Source organism: Hemicordylus capensis, chromosome 6 (genome assembly GCF_027244095.1).
Source record: "Hemicordylus capensis ecotype Gifberg chromosome 6, rHemCap1.1.pri, whole genome shotgun sequence".
In the NCBI taxonomy this organism is placed as follows: domain Eukaryota; kingdom Metazoa; phylum Chordata; class Lepidosauria; order Squamata; family Cordylidae; genus Hemicordylus; species Hemicordylus capensis.
The window spans coordinates 105,287,411-105,304,016 of NC_069662.1; the positions used below are offsets into that span (position 1 = coordinate 105,287,411).

At 42.0% G+C, this 16,606-nt stretch overlaps 1 long non-coding RNA gene across 1 annotated transcript in view; it reads left to right on the top strand.

Annotated features, from left to right (window-relative positions):
• Nucleotides 1–1,079: 1,079 nt before the first annotated feature.
• LOC128330378 (uncharacterized) overlaps nucleotides 1,080–16,606 on the top strand; it is a 46,457-nt gene continuing 30,930 nt past the window's right edge. The window contains exons 1-2 of the long non-coding RNA XR_008310062.1: nucleotides 1,080–2,026; nucleotides 7,500–7,608. This is a non-coding gene — a long non-coding RNA (uncharacterized LOC128330378). The remainder of the gene's footprint in view (nucleotides 2,027–7,499; nucleotides 7,609–16,606) is intronic.

The following is a 16,606-nucleotide window of genomic DNA, read 5'->3' on the forward strand; positions in this document are numbered from 1 at the left end:
ATAGCATCTGGGGATGATGGGAGTTGGAGTCAACAACATCTGGAAATCTCTGTTTCAGGAAACATTGGTGTAAGGTTTTTTGTTTGTTTGTTTTGTTTTAAATGCTAGGCTCTTCCTCCTCCTGGTGCTGTGGACTGTATCAGCAGACCATCCAAATAAGGCAGACTTTTCTTTGCTGAGGATTTTCGCTCTTTGGGTCAATGCTTGTGATTTTGTCTTGCTAGCATTTTATGTGGCTGTTGCCAACTTGCCACCCATCCAGATTGAAAGACATCTTTTGTGCTTGTTTGGGGTGAGTGAGGTTAGATTGCATTTCAAGCAGCACTCCACCATGTGCAGTACAAAGCACGTGTACAGCACCATCAATATGCAAGTGTCAACATTGCAAGCCAGGAGAGAACTTTCAGAAAACAGGCTTTCCTCCCCTGGACAATTGATGAGAACATTCATATTTACTGACCTGATGCCTAATGGAACAAGGAGAATTTGTCTATCACTATGACCATTAAAGAAGAAGGACTGATAACAGAATGGCAGGAAGATGGATGGGAGAAACTGTTGCTGCCTTGTCTATTTCCCAATTCATCAGCAGACAAAAAAATAAAGGGAAAACCTCTAAGTTGCAACTTGAGAGGCCCATACCTCTCTCATAATTTTTATAGTCCAGTCCTATGCAGATTGATCCAGAAGCAAGCGCCACTGCATTCATGGGGCTTACTCCAAAGTAAGTGCATGCGTAGGACCACCCCCAGAAACGCCACACACTGGCTTGTCCTTATAGAGACCAACTCATTTTCTCTTTTGGAATGGTCAGCGTTATTCCCACAGATAGTCATGTTATTTGTGTACACCTAGGCTTTATTAGGATTGCTTCCAAACAGAAGGTTCTCCAGGAATTAGGCACATGAGTAGCACTAGTAAGCCCCACCTGGCTCATGTTGATTTGACTCTGAAATAGGCTGAGCTCTCCCTCCAAATCAGGAAATAGTTCAGTATATTTCTGAGGTTATCCAATACTGGAAATAAGCCAAGGCCTCTGAACCGCCCGCCCCACCCCGCTTCTGGCTTGACCTCCCAGTTCTTGCTCAGTGTCTCTTTACAATGCAGCAATACTGATAGTATTTTCTCCATATGGCAGGTGTGGGGCTGAGTGTTTGTCCCCTGAGTTTATAAATAAGGTGAAATTCAAACTATGAACTTCTGGCTTCACATTCTTAGATTCAAACAACATGATGGGTAGAGGAGAGCCACTATAGCATACCAATATACAGATACCAGGAGGCTGAGAGGCAGTAGATTGCCTAAAGCCACTTCAGTGGTGATTCTCTTTATTGTGCAGGGGGAGAGCAACTGGCCCTATCCATCCCCAGCACAGCATTCCTCCCGCGGCTGTTGCTGGTGTCTATCTTGTGTTTCTTTTTTAGATTGTGAGCTCTTTGAGGACAGGGTAGCCATTTTATTTGTTTGTTTATATCTATGTAAACCACTTTGGGAACTCTTGTTGAAAGTGGTATATAAATATCCGTCACATTTGTATTCAGTTTATGGGTTAAGTAAGATTTGAACTAGGGACTTCCCATTTGCCACATACAATAGTAAATAATAATGAATGACACCTTTCAAAGAGATTTTACCAACAGTGCATAATATACCAGTACTGAAGATATTATGCAATGCTGTATTTTAGAGATGTTTCCTTCCTAATATTTATTTGCTCTGCTATTTGCTCTTTCCAGTATTATTTTTATTACTTGTTTCCAGCAGTATATTCAGCCTGCTGTGCCCTTCCAGAAATACAAATTATCACTGCCACTGCCACAAAGAGACCTTTAGAAATGGCTGGACTTCTACTGCATGAAAACATATGCTTCAAATGAATGCTGAGTATTGGGTGCCAATGGAAGCAAAGTAATGGAATCCTGCCAGATGGGAGAGGTTGAAACTGTGGACCATGTGATATTATACTGCCAGTTTTATAGAGAGATTTGTTTTCTTTTCATAACCCCAATTTTAAAGAAATTTCCAGGTAGGTCAGATAAATTTTATACCTCTCTACTTCTTTCAGACTCCAACACGGACATTACTCGTAAAGTTGCAAAATATTGCTCCAGGACCTGTTGTCATGAACCCCGAGTCTGACACAGAAGAGTCCCAGAATAATGGGGTAATGATCCATGAGCTGGACACCAGAAGCTCTTGAGGGAAAGTGGTGGTGACCCTGAGCCTTACTTTGACCGACAGGACTCACAGGATGAGGCAAGCTTTGAGGGTCCCTCATCAATGGAAATGCCACTTGCTGACACCCTCAGTACATCCTTGCCTGTGTGCTTTGTGTCAGAGGATGAACACGAAGCACCCAAATCCCCACCAGCAGCCACCCAGCTATGCCACAGCAAGCGCTTAAGAAATAGATTGCAGCCCTTTAAGACATTCCAGGCTTGGATGGGCTGCAGTGCTGGCTTTGTGTTTAAGACCTCAGTTTGCCTCCACCATTTGCTGTAGTAGTTTTGTTGTGGGTGCATGCTACCTTGCTCCTGCTCCCTGTTCATGGTTTTTCTGGCTTCTGACCTTTTGCTTGTTTTTGGACTTCACCCCTGCATTGGACCAGTGTTCACTGGCTTTGGACCAGTGTTCTCTCTCATTTTTTTCATCTGTGTGCAGAATGAGTTCTGTTCTGAATGGCAGTATTAAGGCAGTGTGTGCGCACGTGCATTCAGAGTGGGGCCTTTCTGATACCACTTGAGTGGGATCTAAAATTAGCTGAGCAGATGTCAAAAATGTGTGAGTGCACACTTTAGAGGGAACAGTGCTCTGAAACTCCTGCTTGTTTGAATTTGCCTTGCCTGCCCTAACAGACTGATCTCTGGCTCATGACCAGTGTTCCTTCTAATTTTTCATCTGTGTGTGGAATGAGTTTTGTTCTGGGCGGCAGTATCAAGGCAGCATGTGTGCACATGCATTCAGAATGGGGCCTTCCTGATTCAACCTGAGCAGGATCTAAAATGAACTGAGTGTACATCCAAAAATTTGTGAGTATGTACACAGCTTAGAGGCAACACTGCTCCTGACCTCCTGCGTGTATGACTTTGCTTTGCCTGCTCCCACAGTGTGCTTCTTGCCATACCTAACCTGCCCATCTGGCTCCATTAGGAGCCAGGTGGTTAAATCTGTAATTTGATTTCCCAGGAAAATGTTAGTCTCTGAGTACTGATTTAGTGTATCCATAGGATTGCAAATGGATATGATGTAAGCTGTATTAGTTTCTCTGAATTTTTTTCTTGTTCCTGTTTGTTTTCTGGTCTTGGACCATAATAAACTTAATCTGAAGCTAAGTAATGGAGATTTTCATCCAGTCCTAAATACATGATGGCAAATCACCACCAATGTCATCACCACCAATGGAACTCCATTCCAATGAATATATTCGTAATGTAATTGTATGTATTATTACTACTACTGCATATACAGCTTTTCAACATGAAGTTCACAAAATGGTTTATGTAACAAAAGATATGGGGAAATGGCATCTTTTCCCATGTGGTTCACGGTCTAAAAAGAAACAGAAGGGAAACACGACCAACAGCCAATGGAAAGATGCAATGTTGGGCTGAACAGGGACGGCTGCTCTCCCTATTTAAATATAAAACAGTTGCTACTCTGACAGGTTAGGAGGGGTTAACTTACTTAATAACCAATTGGAGGGGTTAGTTTACTTAACAACGTGATAACTTACTTGCACAGTAAACCACATTCCAGTCTTAGTTGATATCATAGCAGCCAAAGGAATCTGTTCTGAGAAATAGCTATGGCTTCCTTCTGAGTCACGCCTATTACGGGATTTTGCTGCTGACTCATCTTCAGCACGCGAAAAAGTTTCCAGTGATTTGTTTGTCCTCCTCCACCATTTGGATGGATTTCAGCTTCAGAATATATTAGGAAATGGCTAATAACACAAAGTGCACTTAATTAAGTCAAATACTACAAACTTTTGTTTTAACAAAATTGAATGTTACTGTCTTTATTAAGGGTTCACACACTCATTGAGTGGTTCTCTCAGCCACTGAAAAGTTATCTTGATAAGAACTGTGGTTGATTGACAGTCTACTCCCTTATATTTAGATGCCTAAATTCTGAAATGTTACCAACCTGAAGATTATACACACTGGCACACTCTAATAGACCCTGATCCAATTATAGTTAGTCACCTTTCCCATTAAATTCAATGGGATTTAAGTTAGTTAAGGTTGATTAAGTTCCATTGAAGCCAATGGGAATAAATGTGACTAATGTTATTTGAACTGGAGCCTATGGGCTCACACTTGACACATCTACAGCTCCCTGCCATGCATGTTTTCTTGAATGCAAGTCCCATGGTGTACAATGCAGACTGATCCCAGATAAGAGTGCATATCATGCAAGGGAGCAACAGCAGGAGAGGGACATGACTTCATCTCCAGCTTGTGGGCTTCCTAGAGGCATCTGGTGGGCCACACTGTTCTTATGTATTTAACTAGTCTCGAGAAAGCAGTGATCCAGAACATTACTTTGGTCTGACTGGGTCTCATTCATTTCCATTTTCCCTCATGCCACAGCCATGAAGTAAGGTAGAAGAGAAAACAGGGTGGGGGGAACTGAAAGTGTAAAGCTTGAGAATCTGAATCCTATCCAGGTGCTTCCTCCAAGGCTCGTGGTAGGGCTCATTTTCCTTTGCTGTCTGGCATCAGTTGAACTAAAAAGAGCACAAAAAGCCATGTCCTAACTTTGTGGATAGGTTGGAAGAGAGGGGCAATGACAGAGCGACTCTCTTGGCTGTGAGAGAGTTTGTTGCTCCATCACCACTGCATGAACCAATTCTCTTGGTTGCTCCATCACCACTGCATGAAGGGCACAGAGGGATTGGCATTTGGCCATTCTTAAAGCCTTGGGTCTTCCAGTACTACCTGGAAGTAATACCTACCCCTAATACCAGCCCTACTCTCCACTCCTCAACTAAGGGGCTGGAGCCTAGATTCAGAGCATCAATTGGAGTTGGGATTCTGTTCAAGCAAGTTGCTCACTTAGAGCTCTTCAAGATCTGCGATTTTCAGTAGCCTTGCTATGCCTTCCATATGCTCTATTTGGGGTTCTCATTCAGGGACTGGACAATTCCCATTGCAATATTTGATACAAAACACATTGATCCCAGATGCTAAATACACATAAAAGCACAAGTGTGTTGCCATGGTAGCATCATGTTTTTGATATATGATGTTTTTCTTGAGATGGTCCATCCTAAATGCTGATATGGAAGCACAGCATTTGCTTTGCCAGTCTAGGGAAAACCAGTCTTATCCCTTCATTTCTGCCTTGTTTGTGTTTATTGCTTGATAAAGTTAGATTTATTATTGTTTAAGGCTATTGAAATGAGATCTACACTGATATTTAAATAGGCACCAACTGAGGTTTTATAAATATAAGGCAATCTAAATGAATCAAGGCCGCATTGTATATACCTTTCATTGTGCAAGATTAAATGTGTGCTTAAGTTAAGAACAATAGGTATTCATAAATCAGCATGAATACTCATGAGAAACTAGTCTTCTAATTAAATAAGCAGCAAATTGGCACTTCTTCTTCCAGGAATTGTTTTGTGGCATCACAACTAAATGTATATTGATATCTAGTGGAGAAACGTTTTCTAGATAGGATAATAATTTATCATCTTTAACATTATTTCATAAACCCAATCCCCATACTAGAAAGATACTTTTATTAAGGCAAAGTAACATATTTTTTTCTACAAATGCTTTCCTTAAAATGTACCTCCACCAGCAGTTTAAACAAAAGCAAGCCTCAGACTTACAAGAAGAGGATCCAAAGAAAAATGCAACCATCACGTACAAAGAGAAGTATGATTGGCTGGTTCACACATGCAGTATATCACTTGATTTGTCATTTGTTCACTCAGCTAGACCTGCAGCTAGATTTGCAAAGCATTCTGTTTGAGGTCAAATGAGGTATTCTGAAAATGTTTATAGGGTGGCTTATTCACATATGCTTGTCATCACAATACTTAAGAACAGCCGTGCAGGATCAGGCCCAAGGCTTATCTTGTCCCACAGTGGTCCACCAGATGCCTCTAGGAAGCCCACAAGCAGGAGATGAAGTCATGTCCCTCTCCTGCTGTTGCTCCCTTGCAACTCATATTCAGAGGCATCCTGGCTCTGAACCTGGAGTTAGCCTATAGCCATCAAGACTAGTAGCCATTGGTAGACCTTTCCTCCATGAATTACCTGCTTAAAGTCATCCAAGCTGGTTCATGGTCAGTTGTGCTCAGTTCAGACAGATGCCAAATACATCAAACTGGGTCCTGCTCATTAGATTTTGCGGTATATCCTGAAATAAATGCACACCCTTAGTAATGATGGTTTGCACATAGACTTCTAGCAACAGACATTTGATCCTCTGAAGTCAATGACAAGAGTTTCTAATAACTGAATGATATTTGATTTAATTAAATGCGCTTTGTGTTATTAGCTGTTTCCTAACATGTCCTGAAGCTGAAATCCATCCAAATGGTAGAGGAGGACAAACAAATCACTGAAAATCTTTTTGCATGCTGAAGATGAGTCAGCAGGAGAATCCCATAACAGGCAATGGCTCAGAAGGAAGCCATAGCTATTTCTCAGATCTGTCCTCCATGAATTTATCTAAGCCCCCTTTAAAGCCATGCAATCTAGTGGCTATCACCACATCCTGTGGTAGAGAATTCCATAGATTAATTATGTGCTTTGTGAAAAAGTACTACTTCCTGGCCTTCAGTTTCATGTTGTTACTCCTATACTTCCTGGCCTTCAGTTGCATGGGGTGACCCTGGTTCTACCATTGGGAGTGAGGGAGAAACATTTATCTCTGTCCACACGCTCTGCTCTATGCATAATTTTATACACTTCTATCATGCCTCCCTGTAGTCACCACTTTTCCAAAATAAAAATCCCCATATACTGTAGCCTTGCTTCATAAGGAAGGTGCTCCAGACCCCTGATCATCTTGGTTTCCCTCTTCTACACCTTTTCTAGTTCTACAATGTCCTCCTTAAGATACAATGACCAGAACTCCAAATGTGGCCACTCTATAGATTTGTATAAGGGCATTTTAATATTAGCATTTTTATTTCCAGTCCCCTTCCTAATGATTCCTAGGATGGAATTTGCCTTTTTCGCAGCTGCTGTGCTCAGTCAACACTTTCAATGAGCTGTCCACCATAATCCCAGATCTATCTCTTGGTCAGTCACTCACAGCTCAAGTGCACTGCAATAGTGTATTTGTGAAGTTGGGTTTTTTGTTTTGTTTTGTTTTGTTTTGTTTTGTTTTTTGCACCAATATGCATCACTTTACACTTGCTTACATTGAACTGCATTTGCCATTCTGTCACCCACTCACCCAGCTTGGATTACATTTAGTTGAAAAGCAGTACAATAATATATGTACTCTCTGTGTCTCTCTCACCCCAATCCCAGCTGAGGGGATGAGGAACAAAGTGAAGGAACAAAATAAGCAGTTTTGGGATAGTGACAGAAGCAGAGGGAGAGAGAGCTGAAGGCACCGTGGGATGCAGATCTCTGTCTGGTAAGAGTGTATATTCTAATTGCCTCGACTTATGCTTGACTTGTGTTTATAAATAAGACAATATTACAAACATGCCAGAAATGTCCAGTCCTCTCTCCTTCAAAGGAAGCCAACCTTGGATAATGGTGCCTTTGGAATGGATCACTCAGGGAAGAAAATAATTTGAAACAAAAATGTTTCAAACAGAAGGTTTCACACACCCAGCCACTGAATTCCTGTTCCAGCATTGCTTGTGATTGATGTTCATAAGCTTTATGTACAGCATAAGCTTTGCTGTACCTTCAAGAAATAGAAGTTCCATGGTTTAAGAGCAGCCACCAAGTACTTGTACAAACAAGATATACAGACAGAATAGTTAAGAATGTAGTCTGTGCATTTAGATTAGTACTCCAATCAGTAATATAGAGAATTTGTCTCTGAGAAATGTCTCACAATACTTTCATTCCAGCCATTTGCTAGACCAATTTGATGTGATCTGTGTAAGTGAGGGACAAAGGGAGGGAGAAGTATGGAGGGCGATTTGCTCTTTGGAAAATACATCCTATGTTAGCAAGACGATGTGCTTCTCTGAGAACCAAACTAGACTTCATAGATAGTCAAGTCATGTGACTCTTCCATTTTTTAAAAAAAATATGAAATGCAGCTCAAGGTCTGTGATTAGGAGCAGAATAACGCAAGGGAGACTGCTCAACATTTTATCCTCGAAACACTGATCTGCTCAAAATCACTTTCCCCGGTGGGTTCTCCCTCTTCAGGGAAGGACAGGTGGAAAAGCCACTGTGAGGGGGTGTTTCAGCGGAAAATGGCCAAAGCGGAAAACAGGAGCCAGCCAGCCACTGCCTTTCTTTCACTCCAGCCAGGCCTAGTTTGGGCCTTAGACAGTTGTTTGTCAGGTCTGATTTGGTCCTTACAGAGCATTGTCTCTATATATTATGCAAAGTTTTCAGGGAAACACATTAGGCATAACAGAAAGTCAAAGTATTTTAAAAAGATAAATCACATTATTTTCTTCAGTGCCTTGTGAGGTCTAGCCCGCCTGCCCACCCCCTTTGAATATTAAATCCCCAAGGAACTATTGGATTTACAATACTCTTCCGAGGACTTGTGCATTAAACATTGAATTGTGATTGTTCAAGCATACAGTTCTGCCCATTTTAATCCCATTCCTTTAATGGTGTTCTTTTAACTGGCCCACCTTCCTTTAGTGTTCTCAAATAAGAAGTTTCCTGATTGCAACCTATTTGATCTCCTGGATAAAAATGTGTTTTTGTATTATGTTTAATAAGCTGATTTCTCATGATGCTCTATGCAGAGTGACTGGCATCCACAGTGCCTTATGATCAGCAATAAATCTCACTGAGTCAGAAAATCTGAGGTGTGAATTCTCATTCTATCATAGCAAATGAGATTTTTTTCAATTAAACAACTCTCATGACCCCACTTTCACTTTTTCACACTTTCCTTTACTATGAATAATATGAGGAAGTAATCAATTTAGCACGCTTCACCTTATGAAGACAAACCTCATAAAAATAAATTCACCAAAATTCACCCCCTGCCCAATCACTCTTAAATTGGGGATGGGTGGTAGCCTCCACCCATTAGACACTATCTACCAGCCCACCCCACTCCTTTGGGGCAGATCCACTTTCTGCCCCCAACCTGCCCCAAAGACACCCAAACTTCAAAAATTCTCAAAAAATCAGCCCTCTGCCCAATCTCCCTAAAATTGGGGTGGTAGCTTCCACCCATTAGGCACTACCACCCCACCCCACTATTTTGGGGCAGATCCACTTTCTGCCCCCAAACTGCCCCAAGGTCACTAAAACTTCAAAAATTCTCAAAAAATCACCCCTTTGTCCAAACCCCCTGAAATTGGGGTGGTAGCCTCCACCCATTAGGCACTACCACCCCACCCTACTATTCTGCCCCAGGCCCCACTTTCTGCCCCAATATGCCCCAATCTGCCCGAAAGACATGAAAATTTCAGAAATTTACCAAAAATCAGCCCTTTGCCCAATCCCCCTGAAATTGGGGTGGTAGCCTGCACCCATTAGGCACTACCACCCCACCCCACTTCTTTTGCCCAGCTCCCATGCTATACCCCCGAACTGCCCCAAAGTCACTAAAACTTTAAAAATTCGCCAAAAATCAGGATTTTTCCCAATCCCCCTGAAATTGGGGTGGTAGACTCTACCCATTGGGCACTACCACCCCACCCCAAAATTTTGCCCCTGGGCCCCTTTTTACCCCCCCGAATCGATTCAGATTCAGATTCGGATTAAATCCGAATCCGAACCGAATCAAGGGTGATTCGGGTGACCCAGATTCGGGCACAAAACAGAACAGGGGTGATTCGGTTCGGGTCCGAGCCGAATCACCCAAAAACCTGAATTGCACACCCCTACTATCTATTCATTATGTAGCCTTTAGATATGATTAGGTATTTCCTATTTCAATGTACTTCACCAATAAATCAATTTAGTTTAGACTCTAGTGATCTCCATGAATGTTCCTTAAATAGCTGCAACAGCTAAACTCCCAACTCTGTAACTGGAGTGATAGCTTCCTTGGCACTTTGCTAAATAATCACAAACCCCAATACTCTGTTCTGAGATGAGTGGGATTTCTTAAGTGCGGGAGCAGAGACAGGGGCAGTGGTGAAAGGGGAGGGTCTGATAGAGCTGTTGGATCTCTGATCCAACATGATACAATAGCTGGGAGAGGCTGACACAATCCCTCCTAACAGTGACACTGTCAGATTGGGTTGGAATATGACATTTTTGGTGGTGTACAGACCAATTCTTTATTACCACTTTTTTCCATCTTGGGGGAAAAGATGAAAATGTTATTGTGGCATGCATGGAGCTTCCCAGAAGGCATCCATCCAGAGACTGACCATACCTAGACCTGCTAAGTTCAGCAAGGTAGCTTGATCATGTGCCCTCAGATCCTTTAGAGTTTCAAAAAATGATTCCAAAGGCCATCATTTTGCCAACCATTTTCAGAGTCCAAAACACTGGTATAAACCCAATAAAATAGGGAAGCACATCAGTTACTACCTGGATATACTTTAGCATACTCAATAGTTATACTAAGCATGTGTAACTGCTTCTAAGATGGTGGCAATTATGGGATATACAGCTTCAACCAGAAGCTGTTGGTGAGGGCGGTGCTGGGGTGGTGACGAGAGGTACCTTTAAAAGAACATTGCCGTTCATACCACTGGCACCTGGAAGCTGCCAGGAGCAGCGGTACCCCACCCAGCATGCACAGCAGCCATTTGCGTGATCATCACATTGCTGACCACACAAATGGCGACCACGCAAGTACAGAGGCCAGGTTGGTGCGGTAGGCAGGGCAGCTGCTGCATGGTACCGCTGTTCCCAGCGACTTCCAGGTGCTAGGCGTATGAACGGTAATGTTTTTTAAAGGTACCCCCCCTCCCCCAGCACCATCCACACCAGCCACCTCTGGCTTCAACCATTTTGAATGTGACTGGAAATGACAAGCATGTTAAATATATATGATGGACTTTTTTTTTTTTTGGTATACAGAATGCAAGTCTTCATGTTGCCCAGATGTCCCTACAATCCCTGACTGAATGTCTGATAGTGTGGGCCAAATTCAGTGTCAGCCCATTCTGGTGTTAATGCTCTCTCTGAATTCATTTGGTTAATGTTTTGTCCATGTACAAGATTTCTGTTTAAGATTTCTGATTTGCTGTATATTATCTGGTATATGAAACAACGGGGCCTACTTTTTCACCCATCACTTCCAGTTAGTTGTTCATTTTTTGATTTCAAGATACCCACCAAGTTTCAGCTCTGTTTGATTTTTAGTATGAAATGTTCTGGGGCTCAGTCATTCTTGGAAAAGATGCTTGCTAACCTGCAATCCCCTTTCCCTAATCACAAATAGCAGACGTGTCTGTAACTTCCCAGTAGTGAGGGAAATAACACTATACAAGCTCAAAAACAAGCATATCTTTCCTACTAGCCTCCCTGCAAACTGAACAAGGAGACACTTTTTAAAGTGGTGACTCTTACATTTCGGAGAGAGCAACTGTCCCTATCCAGCTCCAGCTCCAGTGGCTGTCGCTGGTGTCTGCCTACCTTGTGTTTCTTTTTACTGTGAGCTCCGTGCAGGGGCAGCTGGGATATGCCCTACTGGCACGTGGGCATAGCCGTGGGGAGTACTGGCAATGGTGGCAATCAAAGGAGGAGCAGGTATGGATGGACCTGCTCTCCTCCACTTTAAAGGGGCTTTGTAAGCCCTCATTTTTAAAGGAATGTGCCTGCAATTTGGATGCCGAATTGGGTTTTGGTCCCTTGTGGCTCTGGTGAGATTGAAACGAGCCATGTGTGCAGCTCATGTACTCTTGTACTGTCAATATTACCATGATATTCGGCGTAAACTTATCTTTCCATATATTAGCTCATATCCAGGCTGTACTGATTCCTTTTACCTACATTTCCTCTTGACAGATGAGAATTACTCTAGATCCTATAATGAGGCTAAATTCTGCCTTATAGCTAGCAAAATTCGTTTAGAGTTCATTAAGAACTAAATATTCTATGTATGTTGCCTCCACTTGCTGGATATGTTGTTGCCATACATAGTGTAGAATACAATATGGTAGGAGATTTAACACCGTTACATAATTTGCTGTCTTGCTACCTTTGTACTCAGTTGCATTCTGATATTAGTGTAGATTAACTTATATATATACTTTTATGTTCATAGTCTTAACTTTTAGCTTCTTCTACTTATTATATTAAGTAAATTTACAGAGACTTTATTATTTTGTAGGAGTAGATTGAACTGTTTTTGTCTATTTTGCTGTTATGCTGGTCAAAGACTGCAATAAAGACTATGCTAGGCTTTTCTCTCTTGGGGTTTGGCACATTTCTAGAGTGTTGTTCCACCACTATCCTCACATAAATACTGAGGGCATGGAGGTGGTCTTAGGGATTGGCAGTGGCCCTTCTGAAGGTTCTGAGGCCTGAGCAGTTGCTCAGTGATGCATGAGCTAGGTAAACGGACTTCACTCTAGCTCATGTTTGGACTTCACTCCAAATGGACTTCACGCCAAACGGACATCACTCCAAACAGACTTCACTCTAGCAGGGCCAGCATCATGGGTCAGCATCACTGAGCAACTGCTCAGGCCACAGGGCCTTCTGAAGGGCCCATTGCCAGTCCCTGAGACCACCTCCATGCCCACAGCATTTATATGGGGATAGTGGTGGAACGATACTCTCAGCCAAGACAGTTGCTCTTCTTTTCCATTCCACTCACCAAGATAAGCCCCACCATTAACCTTAGAGACTGAAACTTCCAAAATGCAACTGACTGCAGCCACACTATTCAGATCTTAACACTTTAATACTTTTTAGGTAAATATGCCACTGAAAAAGAACTTTGGCATGAATGCAGCTGGATTTGTTATCCCTCAGTTAGTCTGATTTAAAGGCATCCAGAAGAGGTTTTTTTAATATAGCTACAGACTAAGATCTACACATATTATAGTGTTTATAATAATACTGGGACAAAACTGCTGTCTTTTGGGTAGCAGATGAATAATCGATGTGTGAGATGAAACAGGGAAAATGTACCTTTCTCTGTACAGTGACTGATTAATCTGTCTTGTTGCATTAAAATGAAAATGTATTTCAATATCATATTTATCTCAAAGCATTACATTTGGCTCACAAATTAATGTGCTCTTCTGTGGTTTGGAAATGAATATGTGGGAGGGGAGAAGTTGGTTTTACATTTTTTTCCCCTTCCTACCCTCCCACATCATATTATTAGATTTTCTTCTTCTGCATATTTTTCAGCATTTCCTTCTGCTTCAGACTGCATTACAAAAACGATTTCTACAAAGTAGGCACAGGTCAATAGGGATGTGCACAAAACTGGTTTGCCCGGTTTGGTTTGAATCCAAACCAGATTCGAACTGGACTGGGCATGTTCGGTTTTGGCACCCCTTGAACAGGGGCCTAGTTCGGTTTGAATTAGAACTGGCTCAGGCCCAGTTTGAGGGCAGGGATGTGTTACATTTTCAGTTTTTTTTAAAAAAGACTTACTGCCCAGCGAGGACAGTTGTGGCCTTGGGGTGTGTGCGTGCTGCAGTTGCCAAGGTAACGTATTTGCGTACTCATGCAAATAGGTCACATGCATGCGCAGCAGCCTTGAAAAGGGCCACTGCGTGCTCACAGAGGGCTGAAACAGCCCCAAAATGGGCCGGGGGAGGCAGGCAGGGAGAGGGGGAAATGCTGGAGATCTCCCCGCAGCTGCCACAGCACCTCCCTGCAGCACCACCAGGCAGTAATTCATTTTTCAAAAACTGTAATTTAAACATCCCACCCACCCTCAAACCAGGCCCAAACCAGCTGGAGAGGTTTGGTCCAACCTCAGACTGAACCAGATCCAGTTTGGTTAGAGGTTGAACCACTCAAACTGAGCTGGTTAGAGTGTGAACCAATTTTAATTAGAACTGGTTCACACATCCCTACAGGCCAATACATATTCAAGCAGATTTGTCCCCCATTGACTTCAATGAGTCATATAAGTATATACATACTTATATATGTATAGGTTGGGTCCATGATTATTTGGATATAATGTTATATTTATTTAAAAGATTTAAGTCCTGCCTTTTGGTTTAAAAGAACTGAAATAATAAGGCTCTCCAGATCTTTGCCCAGGTCTGGAGATCCAGAGGTGCATGGCTTGGGCTGGAAGCCTAAGTAGGGAGAATTGAGGCTATACTTAGATCATGCTTAAGGATGTTTATGAAAATGTATATCTTTTGAGATTTACTGGTACCAATCAGAATCAGTGTTAGGTGAGACAAGTAGCATTCTAAACTGTGAGCTGCTGGCCCAGGCTCTCCTCAGACTTTCATAAAGCAGAGGCAAGCAGGGACAGGTAAGGAGACCCTCACTAGCTACCTCTGCTCCCAATGCCCTTAGTGATCATTAGGATAGTTGGTACCAAAAGTCAATATACTGGAACTCCATCTCCAACATCTGTCAAGGTTGGGCATAGTGTGTGAAGAAGCAGTGATTAAACCGGGACGAACTTCTAGGGCTGTGCGCGGTGCTCATGATCATACTGTCCTGATCTCAGTAGTGATTGAATTGTGTACTCAGTCATCATGGAAGTCCACATCTCATGGAGCCAATATATAAGTATTGGCTCAATGTATTGGACTGAAGGTGGGGGGATGTTACCTTTAAAAAAGAACTGGTTTTCTCTTAAGAAAGTGGCTGCTCAGAAGGTAGCCACGATGGCAGCAATTCAAATTGCCACCTTTTCCTTCACTCTACTGTCCTAGAATGTACCAGGCCAGGAAGCAAAATCACTCCTATGCATCGTTTTCTTGGTGCATTACTGAGGGGAAATGGTCATGTGTGGTAACTATAGGGTCCAGCCATTTCCCCCCAGTAATGCAGGCAATGGATGCAAGTAATAATGTTGCTTCCTGTCCTGGTGCATTCTCGAGTGGTAGAGTGAAGGGAGAAGTAGTGATTTGGATATCTGCCACTATCACAGTTTCTGAGCAGCCACTTTCTTGGCAGAATGCCAGATCTTCTTTAAAAAGAAGCCCCCTGATCCTCCAGTAGATTTGATGCAATGCTTATATGATGCCACATTGCATGGAATCTATTGCCGATATTGGGGACATTTTTCATCTGAATCATTTTGGATGAAAAATACCTCAATATGGCTTGCATTGCATGGGAACCAATTATTGTTCCTATTCAAGGCATAGTTCTACCATCTACCTAAGGTGTAGATAGTACTGGGGGACAGGGGCTGTTCACATTTTGTTTTCAACATATCAGATCCACCTCCATTATTGAACAAATGCATGGCAGGAATGCACACCTTGACTAAGCCATTTGTGTTCTAATGGATAACACATGTTCGACTGCCAGTTCTGCATGTGTCAAATTGATTATACAACCAGTGAAGGGTGTGATAGCTCCTGGATGTGTGGTAACTAACACATTCTATTGTAGTTGCATTTTTGTATCCTTTAATCCAAGCTCTTTATAAAATTCTTTCACCCTGAGTTTGGGTTTGTTTGCCTCTTTTCCCGAAAATGCTTTTCCTTTTTGCAAAATGGATATAAATTACAAAGGAACTTCATAGATAGATAGATAGATAGATAGATAGATAGATAATCACACACACACACACACACACTTAAATGTGCATCGTCTCCTATCAAAAAGCTTCAGGTTGGACTTCAAATTGGGACCTATTTGTTGTTAAGTTTGCCCCTGATGATTTGATGTTTTCATCCATAAATGTATACCCTGCTTATCCTGTGAATTACAGCCGCATTATAAACATATAAAATACAATTCACCTAAAACTGCATATAACTATACTATTACTATAACTACGGATATTTATATACTTCAACCAACGTTCTCAACATGGTTTACATAGAAGAATAAATAATACACAAATGAGATGGTCCCCCTGTCCCCAAAGGGTTCACAAACTAAAAGTAACATTTAAAAGCACCAAGCAAAAAAAAAGAAAAGAAAAGAAAAAATAATAAAAACAATGGTGTGCTCTGTAAATGGTTTTCAACTGTTCTGAAGGTCTTGGAAAAACTTTGGCTTCTAACTTGATCTGTTCAAGATAAAGATTAAAAAAACCCTTCCTTAACAAGCAGTCTAGTTTCTGCTAAAATTAAGGGGTTCTTGTTTGTTGAGGTATGTGTCTCGAACACTGCATTTCCATCTCTGCTGGGGCAATGCAGCCCTGCCATTGATTTGAAAATAATTAGATAGTAGCAGCAAGGGTATTTTTCTTCCTTGCTCTTCAAACTAACAATTCGCCTCCCTTAAGGAGCATCAGCCTTTCCAACTGAATAATGATGGACTTGAAACAAATACCAGTATGGATCTCAGCAGCAAGCACTCAGCTCAAAACGCTGTAATCTAGTTTTCCTAGGTGGGAGAGTCCTTTG